Genomic DNA, 27504 nt, shown 5'->3' with positions numbered 1-27504 from the left:
TAAAGACATACAAATAAATATAGGAAAGAACCTAAATACATGACAAATACATTTTAGATAGGAATATAGATCTTGTTGAATATACCAATTTAAATATTTTAAAATACAGCTATATTATATTCAGAATAAGTATGTAAAATTTAATTAATCGTCGTGTGGTTCCCGGCATAGAATAGGCCATCCCATTCCTTTCCCATGGGTGTCGTAAGAGACTAAGGGAAGGCAAGGGATGGGCAGCAGTGTCTCTTTTAAAACATCTCCAAAGCCTAACTGCAATTGCCAATCCGCCTGCCAAGCGTGGCAACAACTGGCAAAACCCCATAAAGTGCGGCTTATGTTCAGCAGTGGACAGTTAAAGGGTGATATGATGATAAGAATATAAAATTTATTAGATAGATTTTTTTTTAAATTATATAAAAAAAAATATAATTACAAAAGAAAACCTATATTGTTACAACATGAAATAGCAATAAATGATTGAAGTCAAAACTATGTCTCGATATAAGAACATTTTTTTTCCACCAAATTAAAAAACATGACTCGTGCACAATTTAAAAAAAAAATACTCGGAATGACCGTATGTACGAGTATAAGGATTCTAATAAATTTCCTAAAAATTTGTTGGTCGTTTAGAAGGTATTGTGGAATAAATAAACTTACACTTCTTTTATGGGCAATCGTATAAGAATCGAATACATTAAAAATACAGACGTATGTTTAGAATGAGTATATAACATTGTTCTATTATTCCTTATATATATATATATATTTTGATTTTTAAAATTCCATAAATATAATATAATTATAAAAGATGGTATCATATCTATAAGAAATATATATATTTTTTACGTAATTAGAGCAAGTGTTTTTTAATTAACTTCCTATATTAAATATTTTCTATAAATCCTAACTTTATTGAGACTAGTGCATTTTTTGAATGATATTGGAATGGTAACCCTACCTGCACTATATACACTGACAGGGCACCAGCGCAAGTTAGTTGGTTCATCGTGACAGAGTCATCAGGAATCAATCACGAAAGTTTCCAGGGAATACCACGTGGCCGTCATCCTGTAGAGCAGGGAGTCCCAAACTTGTTTTGTCTACTGCCCACTTTGAGAATGAATTATTTTTTAACGTCCCCTCTTTTTTCACCTATTTAAAAACCACAATTACTTCAAGATGAACAAATCACCCCTCAAGCCAGTACAAAACGCTCTCATTTTTTTTGGGTCTCTTACTGCTCACTTTGGGAAAGATTGCTGAAGAGCAGTGATGTGCAAAGTACAGCCCGCGGGCTAACTCTGGCTCACGAAAGTATTTAATCTGGCCCGCCGAATAATGCCTATCGACATGGATAGTATATGGCCCGCTAAGTGTTTTGACGGTCGAGAAGCCATAAACTAAAATTTCATCCCAACCATCTGGACGAGTGGCGATCCTCCACCGTGCGTTTTTCAAGGCACTTTCTCCCACGCACAACCACTCTTTGGAATCAACTTCCAGCAGAAGTATTTCCGAACCGATACGACAACATAACCTTCAAGAAAAAAGCATATTCCTTTTTAAAAGGCCGGCAGCACACCTGCAATGCCGTAGGTGTTGTGGGTGACCATGGGCGGCGGTAGTCACTTACCATCAGGCGAGCCGCATGCTCGTTTGCCCCCAGTGTTGTAAAAAAAAAAGTATATAGTACATTACTGCAGCGGCCAGCAACTGAGGCATTGATGGACGAACGTGCAAATGTGGGTCGAGGCGCAGACGAGACACATATGTGAGTCCATCAATGTCTAGTTGTGGCTATGGCTTGTATAGTACTTTTCTCAAACAATGCGTGGAAATCAAAAACACAATTTTACTTTTTAAGTTCAATGACAAATAACGAATAATAATAATTTTTCACGCGCCATAATGTTCCTTTGTTTTTTTTTTCAATAAACGGCTTTTTATTTGCAAGCCAATTCGAAATTTAAATAAAACATTTTATTAGTTACCTCCTTGGCAGCCATGTTTCGAAGTAAAAGGTCATTCCATTTTTAAATTACAGGACAGATATGAGTTTACATAGTAATTTATTTAGCTGCAAAACACGACAGATATGGATTTTCATACAACTTTTGCCGGCCGCTGCCCGCATGTCTCTGACCAGTACGGCCATTTATGATTTATCTTGAAGATTGTCAAAATAATGCTCACATTTCCAAGCATGTTTGAGAAAAAGTAGATTCTACTTAGTACAATAATAGATGCAAAATGCTGAAACGTTTTTATAATATTATAATTAAAAACTTTAACACAATTTTTCTATAATCCTGGCCCGCCTCTAGAATTTCTTAAACTTTGGGGAAATTGTTTTATATATTGTCCATTTTTTTCCTTTTTTTTTATTTTTTTTTATCTCTTTTACTGTGTATGTTTGTATTGTTATTTGTGTGCTGTAAGTAATGCAAATAAATTCTCTATCTAAAAGAAGATTTTTAAAACTTATATTAATTTTTTAAAGTCACAGCATCTCGTGTCGCACGCTGTGACTCAAAGAGGCGTAAGCCCCCTAAAGAGGACTTCCGGATGCAGTCGGAAACGACAAATATGATAATTTCGTAAAATTCCTGTTATAAATATAGACATATACCATTAGTTTTATCTCTACATGTATAAAAAAATATGTATAAATTACTAAACTATAATTTTGTTATGTCTGCTTTCAATTCTTCTGCTTCTAGAAGACTGCAGCGTCGGCTGGAGAGCAGGTAGGAACAGCTTGCGAGAGGGAGAGAAAGCATCATCCCATCACACCTGTAAAGCAATGGTATTACATTTAGTTAACAATATATTGTATTTGTTAGTTACATGCAACCGAGTTCTTTTTTACTTGATTTTTTTTTATGCAACTTAGAACGGCAAACAAGCTGAGTTGCAAAACAAGCCGTTGCGTTCGGATTTATTCGTGATTCATCGGCTACGCTCGGTTAGCTGGGAAGTGAAATGACATGCGAGCGAGTAGACTTTATGACACTGCTTTTTTTATTCGGCAAATAGCAGCGAATGTGATATTAAGCTATTGCGAGATAAAATTGCTTCTTATAATTTGTCACTGGTGATATCCATATCAGCCGTTATGGTGACCCCATGTACTATCAGATAGGCAGAATGCTTTTGCCATCATAATAGTAAAAAAAAGAACCTTAATGAAATGAACTGTGATCTCGATCGCACTGTATATGAACCATTGCAGGCCGGTGATGACAATCTTGTACCCGAGTCCCTTCCACACGTCCGCTCAGCCCAGATTGCCTGCAATCACCGTCTTGTCCTGTCTTACATCACCATTATGTTAATAGAACTCCGGCGTATTACTTATTGCGGACATTCATTGTTATAGTTTCTTTCTTACATACACTTACATTTTTTTGTTAAATCTTAAGAATAACATAAATTTAAAATGCTATAAAACAACAGATCAGTTGAATGGGTTAAAACTTTATGAAGGTATTAGGTACGTTATACGTACGTATACGTACCCAATACTATGTACGTAAAATAAAAAAAATAATTAAAAAACAAAATAGCTTACCATATATATACACCGCTGTGCATTGTATCCCAATAGCGATACACTTCGGCTCCCAAATAACAGGATCTCAGCAGATCCTAAAAAAAAAAAATACTATGTACGTATGGATGGAACAATGGAAATGATATACGTTAGAAACGGACAATGCCGCAGGAAACTGCTAGTATTTAATATTTTTATTCTCTATGATTTTTTTAAGTTCACAAGGTCTGTAAAAGGATTGGTTGGTTCAGGCAGTTAGTTTGGCTAAAGTTTTATAAGATAAACTGAAGATAAATGTTTGTTAGTGGATTATACACGAGATGTTAATTATATCTGATATGGGGGGGGGGGGGAGATTATTAGAAATGCGGACTACCAGCCTCGTTACTAGCAATATGCCCTGTCAGGTCGACCTCCACGTGGTTCCCTCTGGAAACTATCGTAATTATTTCCAGGTGTATTTATCAAGATGGGCTAACAGACCTGTCTTTTCATTCTCACCTTTACCATTCCATTAACATCCATTAAAAAAAAATTACATCTGATGTAACAAAGTTTGAAGGTCTTACCTTCTTCTTTAGAGTAGGTGGCGTCCGCCGTCAACTACATGAACTCTTCTTGGTATTGGTACTCTTCCTTTACTCGATGTAATGTACAGCTTCGCGTTCTAGAAGATTCTTTTCTTCGCTGTAAGATAGAGTTCACGAGGTCTGGAAAGTACATAGATTAATTCTGTTTTAAAATTGTATAGCTTTTTTTTTTTAAATAGGTAGAGATAAGGGTATTATGGATGTAACACAGTATTCTGTATAGTATATGGTGCAATTTTCGCTTATTGGTGACAGTTACCACTTACCACCAGGTAGATAGCAAATTACTTTCAAGTTAAATTAAAAAAAATTTACACATATTTATTTCTCAATGGTTATAGATACACTCGATAAAACTATCACTTATTTCAACATCATGGCTAATGTTATAACTCAAATGTAACGCTTTAAAAATGAAGAATAGAGACGCTGAATAATAGAAAAACAAAATAGTAAAAAATAGAAACATAGACGTAGACTATCCTCTAGACTTATCCAAGAAACAAGAAATAATAGTTCTAAATAGAACTATACTTAGAAACGAGACATAGTTCTGAAAAGAACAGTTCACAGTTCTGATAAGAACTGTTCTTAGTTCTGAAAAGAACTGTTTGTAGTTCTGAAAAGAACTGTTTTATTGTGAATAGTTCTGGAATTGACTCCATATCATTTGCATTATTCTTCATATTAATTTTTTCGAGTATTACTTATTATAATATCGTGATTGTATTCTGAACCAGTCTCCATTATTTACTTTTTCATTACAATTCAAGTACTAATCGTCGATATGATATTAAGTTTCAAGACGTAGTAGAAACTTGATACACTTCTGAAAAGAACTGTTTAATGAAACGAGAAATAAGTTCTGAAAATAAATATTCATTAGTATGTAAATACTATGAAAGAAACTTACCTTGAGGTGTAGTTCTATTTTTAGATTTGTAGAAGATTTAAACTTTTTAATACTTGTTGCCACATTTTAATAAAATTTTTGTTCTTAGTTATTATCATAAACATTATGTCCATTCTTGACAACTTACAACTTAATTTCCGAAAGTAAATCCAACACCTTCAATGCTATATTGAAAAAAAAAAAAAAAAAAAAAAGAAATACACAATAGGGTATAAAATATACTAAACACGTTTAGCTCAAAGTGTATCTCGATAAAGAGAAATCAATATAAATAATCAAGAAAATAAACTTATATATAACTGTTTGGTTCAAACGTTGTACTAGTACACCATTAAATGTAGTATGTTTTAAGTAGAGAAAGTTTTGTTAAAGATTAAAATTTTTTAACATTTGTGGACACATTTTAATAAAATTATTGTTCTTAGTTAATATCATAAACATTATATTTATCCTTGACGACTTGGAACTTAATTTCCGAACGCAAATAAAACACCTTCAATGCTATATTGAAGAAATACACAATAGAGTATAAAATATACTAAACACGTTTACCTCAAAGCGTATCTCAGTAAAGAGAAATCAATGTAAATAATCAAGAAAATAAACTTATACATAAGTGTTTGGTTTAAACGTTGCACTAGTACACTTCTAAATATATCTTCAATCGAACACTATTAATAAATCCCACCACCAACCCATGGCCGTAGCAACCTGTCGGTCGCGAGGGTCGAATCTTGGGAGAACGCGTCGGTACTTGCTTGGGGCTCTTTCCCGTACGCGTTTTTCTTGATCTCCCTACAAATTGTTTACTTTCTCTCATTAGTCCTGCCAAATGTTGGAGATTAGGTCTTCTCGACTTTTAGTGATAATAATAAAGATAAAGATAAATTTATTTGCAAACATGTGTACATAGTAAGTGCAAAGACAGTATGCGATGACAGTTAGATAATGCTTGACTGAGATTCAGAGATCTTTTGAACTATTAAAGATTTCAAATTCATGTTTGAATCTGGTAAAACTTTGTCACTTGCTTTTTTCTTCGGAGGGCTCATAAAGCCGCGATACAAATGTCTTCGTGTGTTATGAAGATAGTCTAACACATACACTACACTACACAAGTACATTAACAGTACACATACACTACTTGTAACTAGTGGTGATAACTATGATTATGATGATCGACAGCCGTGGCCGAGTGCCGCTAAAATTACTCTGACCAGCCAGGTAATAGATTACCAGATGGAAATCGAGCATTACTGTGTGATCCTATTTCGTCTGCTTTCGGTATCTTCCTTAGCGGAGTCTTCTTTCAAGAGTAAATCATATTTTTCACTATGTTTCCTCTGTAAATGATTTTTTTTTATTTTGCCCTACGGAAATACTTTCTGTCACAAATTTTACACTGCAGATCCAACTTTTATTTATTACGTTAAAATAATTCCAAATTACACTACGAAAGTTGTTAGTACAAATTATTTTAACTTTTGTACCAAAATCATAAACGTTATCTACGCGGCCTAAAACATAAACAAAAGTAATTCCCGCGCAATGCAATGCAAAATACAGATTCGTATCCGTAGCCGCGGATCTTGACACCAAATATCTGTATTTAGATCCGTATCTACGGATATACACTTTTAACGATCCGGCACATCACTAATTATGAGTATGAATGACTACTGAATTTATAAAACACAAAAACAAAAAAAACAAAATAGTTCTAAAAAAATGTAGATTCGCAGACTAGTATTAATAGTAAAGCTGCACTTAGATAACAGGTAAATCTTCTTTTAAAAGAACTTCAGAGGGCCTTCGGGTCTACTTTTATCTTTTCTTTCATGTCTCACACTATAATCAATTTTTATCTGTAAACATCAATCATACTGAGTACTAAATAATTATATTAAAAAGCACAAAATAATAATAAGAATTGGTTCTGAACACCAAAATTCATTTGCACCTAAATTAATATACAGTTTGATAGTGGAACATACCTTGAAGTGTAGTTCCATTAAGTTCGTATTTCGTATAAGTAATGTACACTGGTCTTGACTTCTCAGTGGTTATAGATATATTTGGATAAAAGTGTCACTTAGTTCACCATCATGGACAGTGTTATTTTAAAATTTCACATGTGCACATTTCCTGAACCCAAATTTGAAACTTTCAAAACTGAAGAATAGACACTCTACAATAAAACACAAAATGTAAAAAAATAGAAACATTTAAAATTCAGTTAACTCAAACTTCTAATCCATATGTAAGTAAATTAATACACATATATAAACACACCTTTAAAAAAACGTTTCGCTAGAAAGAAATTTTTAAACGTACAAAATAAAAATAAAAAATAATCCGCTTAATAAAGAACTTAATCCAACGATTGAGTATACGTACGGCCGAAAAATATTACTCTTTCTTTAGTAATCCGTGTCACACACATGTAGACTATCTTCTAGACTTATCCAAGAAACAAAAAACAATAGTTCTAAATAGAACTATATTTAGAAACAAGACAGTTCTGAAAAGAACTGTTTTATTGTGAATAGTTCTGGAACTGACTCCATATCATTTGCATTATTCTTCATATTAATTTTTCCGAGTACTACTTATTATAATGTCGTGATTGTACTCTGAACCAGTCTCCATTATTTACTTTTTTCATTACAATTTAAGTACTAATCGTCGATATGATATTAAGTTTCAAGACGCAGTAGAAACTTGATACAGTTCTGAAAAGAACTGTTTAATGAAACGAGAAATAAGTTCTGAAAATAAATATTCATTAGTATTTAAATACTACGAAAGACACTTACCTTGAGGTGTAGTTCCATTTTTAGATTTGTAGAAGATTTAAACTTTTTAATATTTGTTGTCACATTTTAATAAAATTATTGTTCTTAGTTATTATAATAATCATTATATCCATTCTTGACGACTTAAAACTTAATTTCCGAACCCAAATCCAACACCTTCAATGCTATAATGGAAGAAAAGAAATACACAATATATTATAAAATATAAAATTAGTAACACGTTTACCTCAAAGTGTATCTCGGTAAAGAGAAATCAATATAATCAAGAAAATAAAATTATACATTAACTGATTGGTTTAAACGATGCACTAGTACACTATTAAATGTATTTTCAATCTAACACTAATAAAGTCCCACCACCAACCCATGGCCGTAGCAACCTGTCGGTCGCGAGGGCCGAATCTTGGGAGAACGCGTCGGTACTTGCTTGGGGCTCTTTCCCGAGCGCGTTTCACTTGATCTCCCTACAAATATTTACTTTCTCATTCATGTTTGGATCGAGTAAAATCATTGTCACTTGTTTCTTGCTTCGAAGGGGTCGTAAAGCCGCGACAAATGCCTTAGTCTCTAACGAAGATGGTCTAACACATACACTACACTACACAAGTACATTAACAGTACACATACACTAGATTATGATGAACGACGACCGTGCCTGAGAGCGGCTACAATTACTTTGACCCGCTGAGTAATAGATGACCCAACGGAACCCGTGCATCACTGTGTGTTTCTGTTATGTCTGAATTCGGTACTCTCCTTAGGAGAATACTTTCCGTCACAAATTTTAGATTTTTACAATTTCAAATTACACTAGAGAACTTCTTAGTAGACATTATTTTAACTCTTGTACCAAAACCATAAATGTTATCTACACGGCCTAAACCTTAAACAAAAGTAATACCCGTGCAATGCAAAATAAAGATACGTATCTGTATCCACGGATCATGACACCAAATATCCGTATCTACGGATATACACTTTTAACGATCCGACACATTACTATTTATGAGTATGAATGATTACTCAATTTATAAAATACGAATCATTAAAAGAGAATAATAAAAAGAAAAAACTTGAAAATGGTTCTCTTCCTGGTGATTGTGATTCCCGGACTAGCATCAATAATGTAAAGCTGCGCTTAGTTGATAGAAAACTCTTTTGAAAGGGCTTCAGAGGGTCTTCTGGTCTTTTTTCTTTCACGTCTCACACTATATCCGATCCTTATCTGTAAACATTCATCATATTAAGTAGTAAATTATTTTATTAAAAAAACACAAAATAGTAATAAGAATTGGTTTTGAAATTCAGTAATACTAAAATCAAACAGTTTGATAGTCAAACATACCTTGAAGTGTAGTTCCATCACAAATTTGTATTTCGTATAAGTAATGTACGCTGGTATTGACTTCTCCAGTGGTTATAGACACATTTTGATAAAACTGTCACTTGGTTCAGCATCATGAATAATGTTATTTTAAAATTTCAAATATGCACTTTTCCTGAACCCAAATTTGACACTTTCAAAATTGAAGAATAGAGACACTCAATAATCAACACCCAAAGTATAAAAAAATAGAAACATTTAAAATTTAGTAAACTCAAATTTCTAAACAATATGTAAGTAAATTAATACACATATATAAACACACTTTTAAATGTACGTTTCTCTAGAGAGAAATCTTTAAATACATAAAATAAAAAAAGAATCCGCTTAATAAAGACGTTACACATCAAAGATCGAGTATATGTACGGCCGAAAAATATTACTCTTTCTTTAGTAATCCATGTCACACAGATGTAGACTATCCTCTAGACTTATCTTAGAAACAAGAAACAATAGTTCTAAATAGAACTATATTTAGAAACAAGACATAGTTCTGAAAAGAACTGTTCATAGTTCTGAAAAGAACTTTTTGTAGATCTGAACATTATGAGTAGTTCTGGAACTGACGTTTCTACTGATTTACGAACTGATTTTTCGTATAAATTCTTCCGAATACTATTTATTAAATACTGTCGTTATATTCTGAACCAGTCTCCATTATTTAGTTTTTCATTACAATTCAAGTAATAATCGTCGATATGACATTAAATTTCAATACGTAGTAGAAACTTGATACAGTTCTGAAAAGAACTGTTTAATGAAACGAGAAATAAGTTCTGAAAATAAATATTCATTAGTATGGAAATACTATGAAAGAAACTTACCTTGAGGTGTAATTCCATTTTAAGATTTAACTTTTTAATATTTGTTGTCACATTTTAATAAAATTATTGTTCTTAGTTATTATCATCAACATTATATCCATTCTTGATGACTTAAAACTTCATTTTTGAACTCGAAACCGACACCTTCAATGCTATATTGAAGAAATACACAATAGAGTATAAAATATAATATTAGTAAAACGTTTACCTCAAAGTATACCTCGGCAAAGAGAAACCAATATAAATAATCAAGAAAATAAAATTATACATTAACTGATTGGTTTAAACGATGCACTAGTACACTATTAAATGTATTTTCAATCGAACACTATTAATAAGTCCCACCACCAACCCATGGCCGTAGCAACCTGTCGGTCGCGAGGGCCGAATCTTGGGAGAACACGTCGGTACTTGCTTGGGGCTCTTTCCCGTACGCGTTTTTCTTGATCTCCCTACAAATTATTTACTTTCTCTCATTAGTCCTGCCAAATGTTGGGGATTAGGTCTTCTCGACTTTTAGCGATAATAATGCGATGACAGTTGGATAATGCTTGACTGAGATTCAGAACTATTCTATGTTTAGATCGTGTAAAATCATTGTCACTTGTTTCTTGTTTCGGAGGGCTCGTTAAGCCGCGACAAATGCCTTAGTCTCTAACGAAGACGGCCTAACACATACACTACACTAGATAAGTACACTATCAGTACACATATGTACACTAACTGTAAGTAGTGGTGATAACTATGATTATGATGAATAAGGGGCGTGGTCGAGTGTCGCTAAAATTATTCTGACCCGCTGGGTAATAGATGACCGAACGGAAATCGTTCGTCACTGCGTGCTTCTGCTTTGTCTGGTTTCGGTACTCTTCTTAGCGGAGTCTTCTTTCAAGAATAAATCACATTTTTAGGATCTTTTCTCTGTAAATGATTATTTAAAGATGTCACGTCTTTACCCTTACAGGAATACTTTTTTTTTGTCACAAATTTTACACTTTATACAATTTTACAATTTCAAATTACACTAGAAAACTTGTAAGTAGTCATTATTTTAACTCTTGTACCAAAACAATAAACGTTATCTAAACGGCCTAAACCTTAAACTAAAGTAATACCTGCGCAATGCAAAATAAAGATCCGTATCAGTATCTGTGGATCTTGACACCAAATATCCGTATTCGAATCCCTATCCACGGATATACACTTTCAAAGATCCAGCACATCACTGATTATGAGTATGAATTACTATTAAATTTATAAAATATTAAAAAAATAAAAAAGTTGACAATCGTTCTTCTTGGTAATGCAGATTCCCAAACTAACATTAATAATGCAAAGCTTTACATGGATAATAAGTAAATTTTCTTTCAAAAGGACTTCAGAGAGCCTTCTTGTCTACTTTTTTCTTTTCTTTCATGTCTGACACTATAATTTATTCTTATCTGTAAACATTAACAATATAAGTCATAAATTATAAATAAAAAAGCACAAAATAATAAAGAAATAAGAATTGGTTTCGAACAAAAAATTCATTAGTAATTAAACAAATTTTTTTTGTAATGAAACATACCGTGAAATGTAGTTCCATCAAGTTTCTATTTAGTGTAATGTATGCTGGTCTTGACTTCTCAGTGGTTATAGATACATTTCGATTAAACTGGCATTCAATTCGCCACCACGGCTAATGTTTTTTAAAAATTGATAAGTTCACTTTTCTTGAACCTAAATCTGACACTTTAAAAATTTAAGAATAGACACTATTATATATTATAATAATAAAAATGATGAAACACAAAACAGTAAAAAATAGAAACATTAAAAGTCAATTAACTCAAATCTTATAATCAACAATTGATTTATTCAATTAATACACACATATAAACACATTGTAAAAGTACGAATCGCTAGTGACTAATTTTTAAACGTATAAAAGAAAAAAATATAATAATCCGCTTAATAACGACGTTAAATCAAAGGCCGAGTATAGGTAATGCCGAAAAAAAAAATATTACTCTTTCTTCGGTAATCCATAAGAGAGATGTAGACCATCTTCTAGACTTATCCAAGAAACAATAGTTCTAAGAAGAACTATATTTAAAAACAAGACATAGTTCTGAAGAGAACTGTTCATAGTTCTGAAAAGAACAATTTGTAGTTCTGAAAAGAACTGTTTCATTGTGAATAGTTCTGGAACTGACTCCATATTTTATATATATTTCATTAATCTATTTGCATCATTTTCCGTATAAATTCTTCCGAATACTATTTATTACATACTGTAATTTGAACCAATCTCCATTATTTCGTTTTTCATTACGATTCAAGTAATAATCGTCGATATGATATTGTTTCAAGACGTAATAGAAACTTGATACAGTTCTGAAAAGAACTGTTTAATGAAACGAGAAACAGTTCTGAAAATAAATATTCATTAGTATGTAAATACTATGAAAGAAACTTACCTTGAGGTGTAGTTCCATTTTTAGATTTGTAGAAGATTTAAACTTTTTAATATTTGTTGCCACATTTTAATAAAATTATTGTTCTTAGTTATTATCATAATCATTATATCCATTCTTGACGGCTTAAAACTTAATTTCCGAATACAAATCTGACACCTTCAATACTATATTGAAGAAAAGAAATACTAAATATAGTATAAAATATAATATTAGTAACACGTTTACCACAAAGTGTATGTCGGTAAAGAGAAATCAATATAAATAATCAAGAAAATAAAATTATACATAACTATTTGGTTTAAACGTTGCACTAGTACACTATTAAATATATTTTCAATCTAAAACTATTAATAAGTCCCACCACCAACCCATGGCCGTAGCAACCTGTCGGTCGCGAGGGCCGAATCTTGGGAGAACGCGTCGGTACTTGCTTGGGGCTCTTTCCCGTACGCGTTTTTCTTGAGCTCCCTACAAATTGTTTACTTTTTCTCATTTGTCCTGCCTAATTTTGGAGATTAGGTCTTCTCGACTTTTAGCGATAATAATGCGATGACTGTTGGACAGTGCTTGACTGAGATTCTGAAATCTTTTGAACTATTCAATGTTTCAAATTCATGTTTGAATCGTGTAAAGTCATTGTCACTTGCTATTTGCTTCAAAATGACAAATGTCTTCGTGTGTAACTAAGATGGCCTAACACATACACTACACAACTACACTAACAGTACACATACACCAGTTGTAATTAGTGGCGATAACTATGATTATGATGTACGTCGGCTGTGGCTGAGTGGCGCTAAATTACACTGAACGACCGGGTAATAGATGACCAAACGGAAACAACTCGTCACTGTGCTCCTGCTTTGTCCGATTTCGGTATTCTTTTTAGCGGAATCTTCTTTTAAAAATAATCTCGTTTTAGGGTGTTTTCCCTGTGAATGATACAGAAATACTAATATCGTCACAAATTTAACACTTTTAAATTTTTCAATTTCTAATTACACTAGAAAACGTCATAGTTGGCATTATTTAAACTCTTGGTTGGTACAAGAGTTTAAATAATGTCTATCTGTTTAAATAACTCTAACCGTTATTTACGCAACCTAAACCATTAATAAAAGTAATAGCCGTCCAATGTAAGTGGAAACATGTCCTGCCTGTCGTTATGGTGGACGTAACGTCAACTATAATTTCAAGGTCTCCCGCGCCGACACCGATTGAACAAGAAAATAAAGTTCCGTATCCGTATTCGCGGACATAAACTTTTAATGATCCAACACATCACTAATTATGAGTATGAATTACTATTACATTTATAAAATATTATAAAAAAAAGAATAAAAAAAAGTTGATAATGGTTCTTCTTGGTAATACAGATTCCCATACTAACATCAATAATGTAAAGCTGTGCATGAATGACAGGTTAATCTTCTTTCAAAAGGAATTCAGAAGAACTTCGTGTCTACATTTTTCTATCATGTCTGACACTATAATTCTCAACTGTAAACATCAATCATATTACATTACTTCTTAGTAAATTATTACATTATAAAACACAAAATAGTCATAAAAATTGGTTTTGAACAAAAAGATTCATTAGTACTTAAACAAAATATGGTTTGATAGTGAAACATACCTTGAAGTGTTGTTCCATCAAAAGTTTGCATTTCGGATAAGTAAGGTACGTTGATCTTGACTTTTCAGTGGTTATAGATACATTTGGATAAGTGTCACTTAGTTTACCATCAAGGCCAATGTTATTTTAAAATTTGATACGTTCACTTTTCTTGAACACAAATGAGCACTGAACACTTTCAAAACTGAAGATTAAACAATCAATAATAAAACAAAAATTAATAAAAAAAAATAACTAACAAAATTAACTCAAATTTATAATCAAGAATTGAATAATTCATATAAATAAACACACTTTAAAAGTACGAATAGCTAGTGATAAATATTCAAATATATAAAATAAAAAAATATTAAAATCCGCTTAATAAAGACGTTACACTAAAGGTCGAGTATATGTACGAATGACAAATATTACTCTTTCTTCGGTAATCCATAAGATAGATGTAGACTATCCTCTAGACTTATCTTAGAAACAAGAAACAATAGTTCTAAATAGAACTATATTTAGAAACAAGACATAGTTCTGAAAAGAACTGTTTGTAGTTCTGAAAAGAACTGTTTTATTGTGAATAGTTCTGGAATTGACTCCATCATTTGCATTATTCTTCGTATGAATTTTTCCGAGTACTACTTATTATAATGTCGTGATTGTATTCTGAACCAGTCTCCATTATTTACTTATTCATTATAATTCAAGTACTAATAGTCGATATGATATTAAATTTCAAGACATAGTAGAAACTTGATACAGTTCTGAAAAGAACTGTTTAATGAAACGAGAAATAAGTTCTGAAAATAAATATTCATTAGTATGTAAATACTATGAAAGAAACTTACCTTGAGGTGTAGTTCCATTTTTAGATTTGTCGAAGATTTAAACTTTTTAATATTTGTTGCCACATTTTAATAAAATTATTGTTCTTATCATAATCATTATATCCATTCTTGACGACTTAAAACTTAATTTCCGAACCCAAATCCAACACCTTCAATGCTATAATTGAAGAAAAGAAATACACAATATAGTATAAAATATTAGTAACACGTTTACCTCAAAGTGTATCTCGGTAAAGAGAAATCAATATAAATAATCAAGAAAATAAACTTATACATTAACTGTTTGGTTCAAACGTTGTACTAGTACACCATTAAATGTATCTTCAATCGAACACTATCAATGAGTCCCATCACCAACCTATGGCCGTAGCCATGTAGTATTCAAATTCATGTTTGAATCGTGTAAAATCATTGTCACTTGCTTCATGCTTCGGGGGCTGGTAAAGGCTCGTGAAATGCCTTCGTGTAACGAAGATGTCCTAATACATACACTACACTACACAAGTACACTATCAGTACACTTACACGAACTGTACTTAGAAGCGATAACTATTATTATGATGAACGACGGCTGTGGCAGAGTTCCGCTAAAATTACTCTGACCCGCCGGGTATTAGATTACCAAATGGACACCGCGCATCAGTGTGTGTTCCTGCTTCGTCCGATTTCGGTGATCTCCTTAACGGAGTCTTCTTTTAAGAATAAAATATATTTTTCAAGACATTTTCTACTAAAATGATTTTTTTTAAATAAGTTGTGCATTTACCCTTACGGGAATACTTTCCGTCACAAATTTTACACTTTTATATCTTATGCGCCGACACCGATCGAATAAGAAAATAAAGATTCGTATACATATTCGCGGATCTTGACACCAAATATCTGTATTTAGATCCGTATCCACGGATATACACTTTTAACGATCCGGCACATCACTGATTATAAGTATGAATGACTACTGAATTTATAAAATACAAAAACAAAAAAGAGAAAAATAAAAAAAAAAAGTTGACAATGTTTCTTCCTGGTAATGCAGATTTGCAGACTAGCATCAATAGTGTAAAGCTACGCTTAGATGACAGGTTAATCTTCTTTCAAAAAGACTTCTGAAGGCCATCTGCTCTACTTTAGGTATTCTTTTTTTTTCATGTCTGACACTATATTCAATCCTTATCTGTAAACATCAATCATATTGAGTACTAAATAATTATATTAAAAAGCACAAAATAATAATAAGAATTGGTTTTGAATACCAAGATTCATTTGCACCTAAACTAAATATACAGTTTGATAGTGAAAGATACCTTGAAGAGTAGTTCCATCAAAAGTTTACATTTCGTATACGTAATGTACGCTGGTCTTGACTTCTCAGTGGTTATAAATATATTTCGATAAAACTGTCACTTAATTCACCATCATGACTAGTTATTTTAAAATTTCACACGTTCACTTTTTCTGAACCCAAGTCTGACACTTTCAAAAATTGAAAAATCGAGACACTCAATAATAAAAATAATTAAACACGAAATAGTAAAAAATAGAAACATTAAAAGTCAATTAACGTAAATCTTATAATCAATAATTGATTTATTCAATCAATACACACATATAAACACATTAAAAGTACGAACAGTTAGTGGCCAATTTATTAAATGTATAAAATTAAAAAAAAAAATCGCTTAATAAGTCTTTATTACACAATAAATCATGACATACAGATGTAGACTTATCCATCCTCTAGACTTATCCAAGAAACAAGAAATAATAGTTCTATATAGAACTATATTTAGAAACGGGACATAGTTCTGAAAAGAACTGTTCATGGTTCTGAAAAGAACCGTTTATAAAAAGTTTCGTGTACTTGTCTGTATTCCTTTTGTTTCCATTCTTTAAATAATTTTTCAATTAACTTTTTATAACATATCGAGATTACAATCTGTATATTCCTTTATTCTTTGTCTTTTCTTTGCTCTTGTGAATTTTTAAAGGAATCTCATTATATTTATTATATAATAACTTTCTTACATACTCTTACAGTTCTGAAAAGAACTGTTTAAAGAAACAAGAATTTGTTCTGAAAACAAGTATTCATTAGTGGCTATACTAAATAATTGTATATTAAAATAAACTTACCTGATATTTCTACTCAAAATTTGCAAAATTACATATAATAAACGCTGGTGCTATAATTTGATAAAAAGCAACAAATTTCGTCTTCTTCCGTAAAGTACATACAATATCGATCAACTTCAAAAACAAAGTTCTAAAAACCATTCCTTTAAAATTAGTTTATAAAATTAAACAACATAGCATAATATGGAAGGGTAAGTAACGTTTGCAATTAGCACTTCATCACCATGCCCGATTCATCAATATAAAAAAAAATAACATTTTGGTTAACATAGAACAATAAGGTAACACAAACATGCGTAAAATAATAAATAAGCGACGAAAAATATCGGACAAAACAATAATAAAAACAAAAATAAAAAACAAGAACTAAAAAGCTTTCGACTTGTATGTGTAGAATAAAACAAGTGTCCAATCCAAACCTTTATAGTGATCGTACAATAAATAAAAAACCAATTTGTTAATAAACAAATTTGTGTTACAACATGCATTCCGATAATTCGACCATTAAAAAAAAAATAAAGCACACAGAAAAATAAACTTCTACTTTTCAACGCTATATTGAAGTCGAGTAGAAACACAATAATTTTCATTATTATATTTCTAATAAATAATCTAATAAAAGACAAAATAACCATAAATACAAAATAAACAAAAAAAAAAGGTACATTAAAATTTCATTCAGAATATTAATTGATATTTACATTTCGGTAGAGGGAAAAATCAAAATTAATAAATAAAACAATATTTTTTTAAATAAGCAATAAACTTAGATTATATAGATAGAGTGATCAAGTCTCAAAAACAGGTCAACTTTTTGTCAGCTAATTATCACATTAGCTGACTCGTTTTTTTTAATCAGTGTTCTATATACCTATACACACAATGTATCTTGACGTATCTATAATTATTTAATTAATAAAACGAATTTTTACGCATTAAAAAGACGTAAAAATTATAAAACAAACAGAAGTTAAAGGAAACACTCATATTTATTTATGACGCAAAGCAGGTAAGTACTTACCTAGTTTTTTTTTGGTCCTTGGTTGAATACGGGGATGATTCCGCAATATACACCATCTATTTCACTGATAAATTTAAATCACACACACTTCTTTATCAACTGTAGTGCTACTATGTAAAAAAACACTTATTCTGTACTTGTTTCATGTTTTTTCTTTTGTTATTACTATTCTTTGTATGTAGATAGAGCGTCTCCCACTGACAACGTCCTAATTTATCATTTAATATCACCCACTACAAATTTATTATATATATATATATATATTTATATATATATATATATATATATATATATATATATATATATATATATATATTTTTTTTTTTGTACAGTTTTTACACAATACACTTTAAGCACACCACTGTATTAGTCAAACTTATCGAAATATTGTTATTATTAAGACCCCGCAGGTTGGCGAGGCTCGTGCTGAAAATCAGCGCTGTAGTGTCCCTGATACTACAGCAAAAATGCTGAGCACGCACCTCATTTTGCAGGTATTGCGACGCACACACAAACACTTATTATGGACGAAACTGTTATAATATGCATTTTTTTCTCAGTTTTTTTTTTGTGTACTTTCTTTATTATAGTTCTTAATAATTTTTTTTTTATCCCTGTGTGTGTGTATAGTCATATATTATTGTAAAATAAAATTTATTTCTTTCAAAATTGTATGAAAAAGTTGACCCGCTTTTCTCGAAGCATTTGTATGGGACACTATCTATATAATCTAAAGCAATTAAGTACTGCTACAATGTATAACATTATTAAAAAAAAAAAAAAAAACTATTCTCAGTAATAAGACATATCAAAAAACAATAAATAGCAGCACTAAAGAGTATATAGAAAACTATAGTTCTCAAATGAACTATTTCTGAAAAGTTCTCATACACGAATAGTTCTGAACAGAAACGAGAACTTTACTAAACAGTTCAGAACGCAGATACGTTGGTACTATTTACCAGCAAGATTTTTATTAATTCCCAATAGTGCTTTTAAAATATGTGTAAAAAACGTGAAAGTTCAAAATTAACTAAGGCTTATAAATACCTAATCTTGATCTATCTTAAAGTACCGTGAGGGTTACAGTTAACCTAAACTTAACAATTATTAATAATCAAACAAACTTACCTTTAAGGAATTTTCTTAAAATATATGTTGAGCTTGTATTTCTTACTAGTTGTACAGTATATTCACCGGAGTGCAGACTCAACATCTTATTTCACGAATTTCTAGTACTTGGCAGATTTATTTTTTAATTTATAACTGTTCCTCCATTTCAGCATCTGCAAATTTGATTTAAATTAATTTATTGACTGTACAAAAAAGGGTAGTCATTCTTGTAACGGTTCTAGGGAGGTTAACCATGAAATTAAATTCCGAATTTTCAGTCTCAATTTCATGTTTTTGTTCATACCGAAATTGACTCAGTTAAATGGACTTTAAAATTTTGTTCGTGATAAATCCTACTATAAAAGTCCAAAAGGATAATATTTTAGCATTATATATATATATATATATATATATATATACATATATATATATATATATATATATATATATATATATACATATATATATATATATACATATATATCATCATCATAATCAGCTTTCATCTGTCCACTGCTATACGTTGAGGCTTTCTTAATAGACTGCCATATGGTACGGGATCATTCCTTATAGCAGTTTACCATTGGGTTGATTTTTCCAGCAGTTATCATGCTTGAGAGGCAGACTGGTAACCACAGTTTCGCTTTTGCTGATGTTTTAACTAATGGTGGGTTAATATATAGCAATATCTCTGTATTTTAGTTACTATATATATATATATATATATATATATATATATATATATATATATATATATATATATATATTGGCCCAATAATGAAATTTATATAAACTCCAATAAAATTCTGCTAAGTTATTGGTAAATTAATGAGTTAATAGTATCTTTTATGAGTTACTAGGTTCAAGTGCAAAGGGATAATAAAAAATAAAAAACTATGAAACCACAACTGTACCTGTCACTCAGATGACATGAATGACCGACTGCTGCCTCAATTTCCTTCACAACCAACATTTCTGCCGCTTGGTTTTACTCGCGTTCCTTTTCTGCGAAGCGTAGCTGGTCGTTCTCGCCTGTTTAAAGATATTTATTTGATTTTGCGTAAAATAATTCACCGTTATGACACCAACTGGTCTGGGAGAAAGGGATCTTTAGTTATGGAGATGTAACAGCACATTCGATTGCTTGGGTACCTCTGTCCCATTCGTGATTCAACAGTAAAGCAGTTGTGTTTGCATGGCTGTGTTTCGGTTTGAAGGGTGGGACATGGCGTGTATTTACTGGGTACAGAGGAATAACACATGAGTCCTCAGGAACAGCAACGCATGGCTATATCATGGGCGAAACAGTATACTCCGTTATGTCCATGGTACTGCTCATGTCTATAGGCGACGGTTACCACTTACCATCAGGTGGGCCGTCAGCTTATTTGCTATTCTAAGTTGTATAAAATAAAATATATAAAAAAAAAAAATTGCTAGCAATATGCCCTCTATCGGTTCAACTTTCATGTGACTCCCGTTGGAAATCATAACGGTTAATTAAGGAATTCACTATAATAGGCCAGCCAACTGACCGGATTTCATCCTCACCTATCATCCTCGACTGGGAGGAAAGGGATTGTTAATATTGCGGATCTAACAGCCCCATTGCCAACAGCTATAAACCATATCAGGTCGAGCTCCATGCGGTTTCCATTGGAAATTATCTTGATAAATTCTTTGACTTCATAACGATGGACCAATTGGCATGCTTTCATCTCCACTTATCATCCCTCACTGGTGCCCCACTAGTATATACAGATAACGGAGACGGGGTGGGGTTACCATTCCATTATCACCCATTAAGAAACACCGCCAACTGATTCCACCTCAGCGTATACCGATAGCAAAGGCTGAGCACACATTCAAATAAAAGACCCAATTGATCTAACTTCATCCTGACCATTTCGTCCTTCACTGACGACCCGTTTACGTATATTATTTAGAACACACGGGTGGACCATAAAGGCTGTTTCAAAAAATAAATAATAATAAATAATTATCAAAATCGGTTCTGAATTGGGTGAGCTATTGCGTTAAAATAAATTCAACCCAATCAAGAATTTCTTTTTTTGTAATGACGATTTTTGTCTTGCAGTAGTGTGTACGTTGCTTTTCGCGAACGAGGTCCCGGGTTCGATTCCCGGTTGAGTAAATTTTGTAAACGAATTATTATGAATTGGCTCGAGTCTAGGTGTTGTTGATTGTTTTTTTTTATATACAACTTAGAATGGCAAACAAGCTGACGGCCCACCTGATGGAAAGTGGTAACCGTCGCCTACATACATGAGCAGTATCATGGACATAACAGAGTATACTGTTTCGCCCATGATACCCCCCATGCGTTCCCATTCTTGAGGACTCAGGTGTTATTCCTCTGTACTATGTAAACATCTAAACATTGTGCACCTAGATGGTCCTCGTAACATAAAGTGCTAACTTAACCAGGCCATTGGTGGAACTATGTGGCCGTTATTATATAATTCTTAATAATATTGTCCTACAAAAAAAGCAGACTATAATTATGACAAAACAACATTTTTTTTATTTCAAAAGTACTAAACGAATTTCGAAAAAAAAAATCTATTAGTCCAATCAGTAAGTATATCCTTTCAGATAAAAAAAAAAGAATTTTCATAGGATTTTAATTAAACGAGTTATGAAATAAAAAAAAATCCAACCGAATTAATAAATAACCTCCTTCATTGGGGGAAAGAGGTTGTTAGCAATGGAGTTTGACAGCCCCATTGTTAGCGATATGCCCTATTAGGTCGACCTGTCCGCGGTTCTCCCTGGAAACTATCATGGTTAATTCCTGACGAATTCATCATTTTCCTTCACTTGTGCTCCGTCAGCGTATCCCGTTAGCGCAGGTGGGGTTACCATACCATTTTCATCCATCAAAAAAAAAAATTCTCCATTTTTTAGTTGGTTGAAAAGAATGTTATATGTATATAAACGGACAGCATCACCAGTTCAAATCATAGACTTTACGTACTACGATTAAAATGTATGTATTTGTCACAGATTTATTCTTTACTGAAATATGTACTACTGTAGTATATCGAAACTGCATGAAAATTGTTGTAATTAGGTTAAATTTAATAATCATATTTATGTAAAGGGGACGCGTAGCGCCATCTATTATCGCTTTGGGAACAACTCCGCTTACGACATATTTTATTTCTCTTTGATTTCATCTGTCACTTGCGTTGCAAAGCTAAAATACGTATTTAAATAAAATATAAGATAAATGTTGTCGTCCGTTTCTCGATCCAACCATCTCAACAAAATATTTTTTTTTTAAAACACAGGGGGCAAGCGAACTTGCGTCTCATCTGATGGTAAGTGACTACCGCCGCCCATGATCACCCACAAGAAAGGCATTGCCGATGTGCTGCCGGAATTTAAAAAAGGAATATGCTCTTTTTTAATGTTATGATGTCGTATCGGTTCGGAAATACTGCTGCTGGAAGTTGAAATATGTAATGGAAGGCATTGATGCCTAAGATACAGGTCAGGCCTAGTTGAGACGCTAATGTGCTGGGCCATCAGTTTGTTTGCCAAAGTTTTTTTTCTGAAACTTTGGAATGGCAAACAAGCTGACGGCCCACCTCATGGAAAGTGGTAACCGTCGCCTATAGACATGAGCAGTACCATGGACATAACAGAGTATACTGTTTGGCCCATGATACCCCCCATGCGTTGCCATTCCTGATGAAACGGGTGTTATTCCTCTGTACCATGTAAATCCACTGCCATACCATATTAACTTTGAAATTACTGTAGCCCATGACTGTAGGTATATTTTTATGTACAATACATTTTTATTATTATTATTTCTATTTCTTAAAGCTTATTGAGCCGATTTTCATGAGTCTATACTTATCGAAGAAACTATGGTTTTTGTTATTAAAATTGGATTTTTCTGTATAAAATAATACAAATTTACACCCTGTATACTGTGACATACAAGGCGCCGTTCAAATGTATACTTTTACAGGCGTCAGGTACCACTTACAATCAGCTGACTACCCAGCTTGTGTCATACAAAATTGCATAAAAAAAAAACAAGGTTATATGTAGTTCCAAACTAAACAAAGATTGTACTGTGGGTATTAAATTGACAGACATAACAAAAACATTTTTTTTTTTAATACAAAGCATGTATTTTTTTGTATTGTAAGCTCTATTAGCTTAAATAAAGCACGCGCATATAAAGCACTCCGAGGGTTTACTTATGGGATATTGAAATAAAATAAATTTCATATATTAATTTTAAATAGAATTTATTTAGTATTTTTTTTTTTGTTTGTTCACTACATTACATAACCTCTTATAAAAAAATATATTATACTTCATATAAACCTATTTTAAATATTAGAAATTCTGAATAATGAATATTTATATAAAACTAAAATATATGTAAATCTTTTATTAGAGGTAAACTCGCCTTTGTACATTACACTTAAAATTAATTGTTCTTATCATTATCATCATCATCACCATCAAATCAGCCGTTCACTGTCCACTGCTGAACACAAGCCTCCCCCTTGGGGGGTTTTGCCAGTAGTCGCCACTATTAGCAACCATAGTTAAACTTTGGAGATGTTTCATAACATATCTGTGTACAATAAAGAATGTATCTAATACATAATGTGGTAAAACACAATGGTAATACAATAAAAAAAATATCATTATATTTAGAAACCTAAGTATTATAAATATTGATAACAAGACCTTAAAAAATTTCTTAAAAATAATTTTCAAAATTTGTTTGAAGTCACTGCCAACTGGTTGGGTACCCAGAGACTTGCTGCATTTCACACTGAATGGCTATGGAGATGCATTGACCAAAGTACAGTACAGCCTTCTGGTCGCCAGAAGTTTCCACAGAATACTTTGTCATTTTCAAATTAGAAAGTTTACACCAAAAACACTTGTACAATAGTTAAAATATATTTATGTGTAAATATATAAATAATAAGGGTATAAACAGATAGATTTTAAAATTTTATGTAAACTAATAGCAAGTTTTGGACTCTCTAGCCAAATATATGCACATATATATGTTATTTCATTTTAATTATAATTTTTATTCTTTTATATTAATTTTTTTTGTACAATTTATTAATAACTCGGACAGTGACCAGCTAGGAATAAAACTGAAGAGGTTTCAGAATAAATTTTTACTTTATTTTAATAATTATGGCCCCTCCTTGTAATAAAATACAGCAATTGTCTTCACTTTCCTAAACTTCAACATTTTTTATAGTGAGATTATTGACTTCCAAAGACTTTGTTTTACAAGGACAGACATATCAAGAAATGTTCTTCGATTTTTCTGGAAAGAATCTAGTTTCAATAGACATATTTATGCCTTTTTTATATACATCTGTTAGTGCTTTATGTAGGCAGACAGCATTATACCAATCATTCATTTTATGGGCTATCATGGGGTGAATAAATTAAAAAAATATATCCTTTAAAAGTGACAAAACAGTTGAAAATAAGGCAATGTTCTCTTCTTCCATCCTCTATCCTCTTCCTATTCCATTCTTCACAGAGATCAGTGAATGCTGGAGTGCAGATTGGAGATACCAAGACGGAATCCCAGCCCAAACTATGGAACTTTCAACACACTGTTTGCATAATCAAAACTGTCACTTGTTCCATGCTTTTAAAGGCACTTAAGCTGTCGTCCAGTAAGCCACATCATGCCTTCATGTTGAACAAAAGCAGCTAAATAAATCTTGTCACCAGAGGGAGACACTGTCACATGTGTAGTGGTTGCTGCAGCTCTGATTCTGTCCAAATGAAGCTTTAAGCACTTTCAAAGAGTTAAATTGAAAAAGTTAGACAGCCACACACCACAGATATATTTTTGTTATGTAAACAGAACACAACTTTCAAGCAGTTAAGCACACACACCAATACACAGCCACATGGTAAATAATTAGTAATGGTTAATGATATCACAATCACAATAACACGTAAGCACAATCTTGACGTCTTGAAATAGTATCCATGCACAAAGCACATTTCAATACAAACAAGCAGGAAAGAAAGAAATATTTTTATTTGAGTGAACTTACATTTAAGCATTTTTGAATAGTCATTTTTCTCATTATCGCCCCATTCGAAACGCAATTTCAGTAAAGAAAGAGCAAGAAACTCAACTGTTGCTTTTTTTTTTAAAAAAGTCTTATTTATTGTCCTATTTAAATAATAAAAGATCGTGTTTCACAAAATTAACTGACTTTTAATTATGACAAAACCAGTTATTTTGATCTAAAAAATAACAACTGTATTGATATTGATAAAATTTGTATGGGACCAATCTGTATATATATATATATATACACATACATATATATATATACACATATATATATATATATATATATACACACACATATATATATATATACATATACATATATATAGATATATACATACATACATATATATATATTAGATAAAATAACTGGTAGAATTATGAAGTAACAAACAAAAAAACTGAATCGAGAACCACTTTTTTTTTAAGTTCATAAACTTTATAAAGTGGAAAGTGATAACTCTCAAAAAATACTTAAATGATTTAGAAAGTTTTTTCACTTATAGAAAGCTATATAATCAGTGAGCAAAACGGAATGTATACACAGGCAGTGCCGAGGTGGGCCACTAGTCTAATATTAATAAAACTGTTAAAGGACAATGTATGTACATAAATAAATATTAAAGAAATGTTTACATGAGGGGCGAGGGGGAGGTCTTCATAAGAGCAATAGAAACCAGAAAAACATTTTTAAAAATTTTATCTGTTTGTATGTTTGTTCCAGCTTCATACAAAAACATTAAATAAAATTGAATGTATTATTGTTATGTTTGTTTATCTAATAAGATTCTTTTATTAATTTTTAATGACAAGTAGGCAGTAATTTAGACTATTTTTCATGTTTTTAGATTATTTTTACTCTATTTTAATTAATCTATAAAACTGCAACCCGCTTACAATAAAGCAGTCAACTTTAAATGAAAACTTAAATCCTATTTATTTTATTCAATCTGAATATAAGTTTTTAAACAGTTTATTAATGTATTAGTAGTAAATGTACCACAAACATCAATCATGTTAAGTATGATAACAGGCTGTGGTAATAAGCCGATTACATAGCTCGAAGAACTGACAACCGATATGGAATAAAGGTTCTTGAGTGGCAACCCTATATAGACAAATGCAGTGTAGAACAACCCAATCACTAGATGGAGCGACCATCTCAAATGCATTGTAGGGAGTCAGTGCATGCAAGTGATTCAGGACTATTCTTTATGGCAGCCTATCTATGTAAGGGAGGTCTATGTTTAGCAATGGATGGGTAATAGCCGAGGTGATGATGATAATGATGACATAAACCAATCACCCGGTATTTAAATCATGACACTATGTGTTATATATGAAAAACCACACAAAAAAACTTCTGAACGCACACAAACATCTAGAAGCCACTTTAGCTTTTTTTTCCTAAATCACTTGACCGAAAATCGAAGCCAGGCCCTCATTACCGCATAGCAACGTAACAAAAATATACCCTTGACCCAAGTAGGTTGTCAAGCCAGAAGTCTGTTACACTTCTAACTTAGAAAAATAAATTTCCGACATCTTATTGTGAGCACACGGGCGCCATAATGGAGCGACATTGTTTGGTCATTTGCATAATAATAATAATAAATAACGTGAATCGAAAACGACTAAGTATTAAGAAATTAGAGCCGCTATCTCAATATTAAAAGATTTTGATATTCGTAAAAGGTTTAGAGATAAACTGCAAAAATTGGGGATCCAAAAAGTTTGTGCTATTTAGTAGCCTGACCCCTGTTTTGAATATAAAGCATGTTATTAAAGTCAATTAAGTAGATTAATATAGAATAATTGTAACATACTAACTTTTTCAGTGTGATTTATAAAGATTGTGCATGTTAAATTGTAAACCCAGAATATGGTGATATGCAAATAAAGCAATAATTTTACATTAAGCCACTAACCTGACTGTCTTCATATGTAAATTGACCATTTTTCTGAAGCAGGAAATTTATCTTCTTCAGTTTCAATTCATTTAATACATTCAATATGAGAAATAAAAGAAACAAATTTAAGAGATTCTGGCGTAATGGCGCGGCGTCACTAGAATAGCGTCGCTTGCGCTTGAAGAAGAAAAA

The 27504-nt window shown here is 31.8% G+C and overlaps 1 long non-coding RNA gene across 2 annotated transcripts; it reads right to left on the bottom strand.

Annotated features, from left to right (window-relative positions):
* LOC113522400 (uncharacterized) lies at positions 1-27504 on the bottom strand. 2 transcript variants are annotated; one of them, XR_008253611.1, is made up of 9 exons: positions 27331-27504; positions 20199-20316; positions 19303-19457; positions 12546-17091; positions 7054-12462; positions 4126-6924; positions 3575-3651; positions 3185-3313; positions 1-2796 (listed from the first exon to the last, which is right to left on the bottom strand). It is a non-coding gene; the product is annotated as an uncharacterized LOC113522400 (long non-coding RNA). The 2 variants fall into 2 exon arrangements; XR_003402410.3 differs by lacking the exon at positions 3185-3313 and having other exon boundaries at positions 2-2796; positions 7054-17091.

This window comes from Galleria mellonella, unplaced genomic scaffold, assembly GCF_026898425.1.
Source record: "Galleria mellonella isolate WM207_F2 unplaced genomic scaffold, CSIRO_AGI_GalMel_v1 utg778, whole genome shotgun sequence".
In the NCBI taxonomy this organism is placed as follows: Eukaryota; Metazoa; Arthropoda; class Insecta; order Lepidoptera; family Pyralidae; genus Galleria; species Galleria mellonella.
This window is presented reverse-complemented; position numbering and strand designations above follow the sequence as displayed.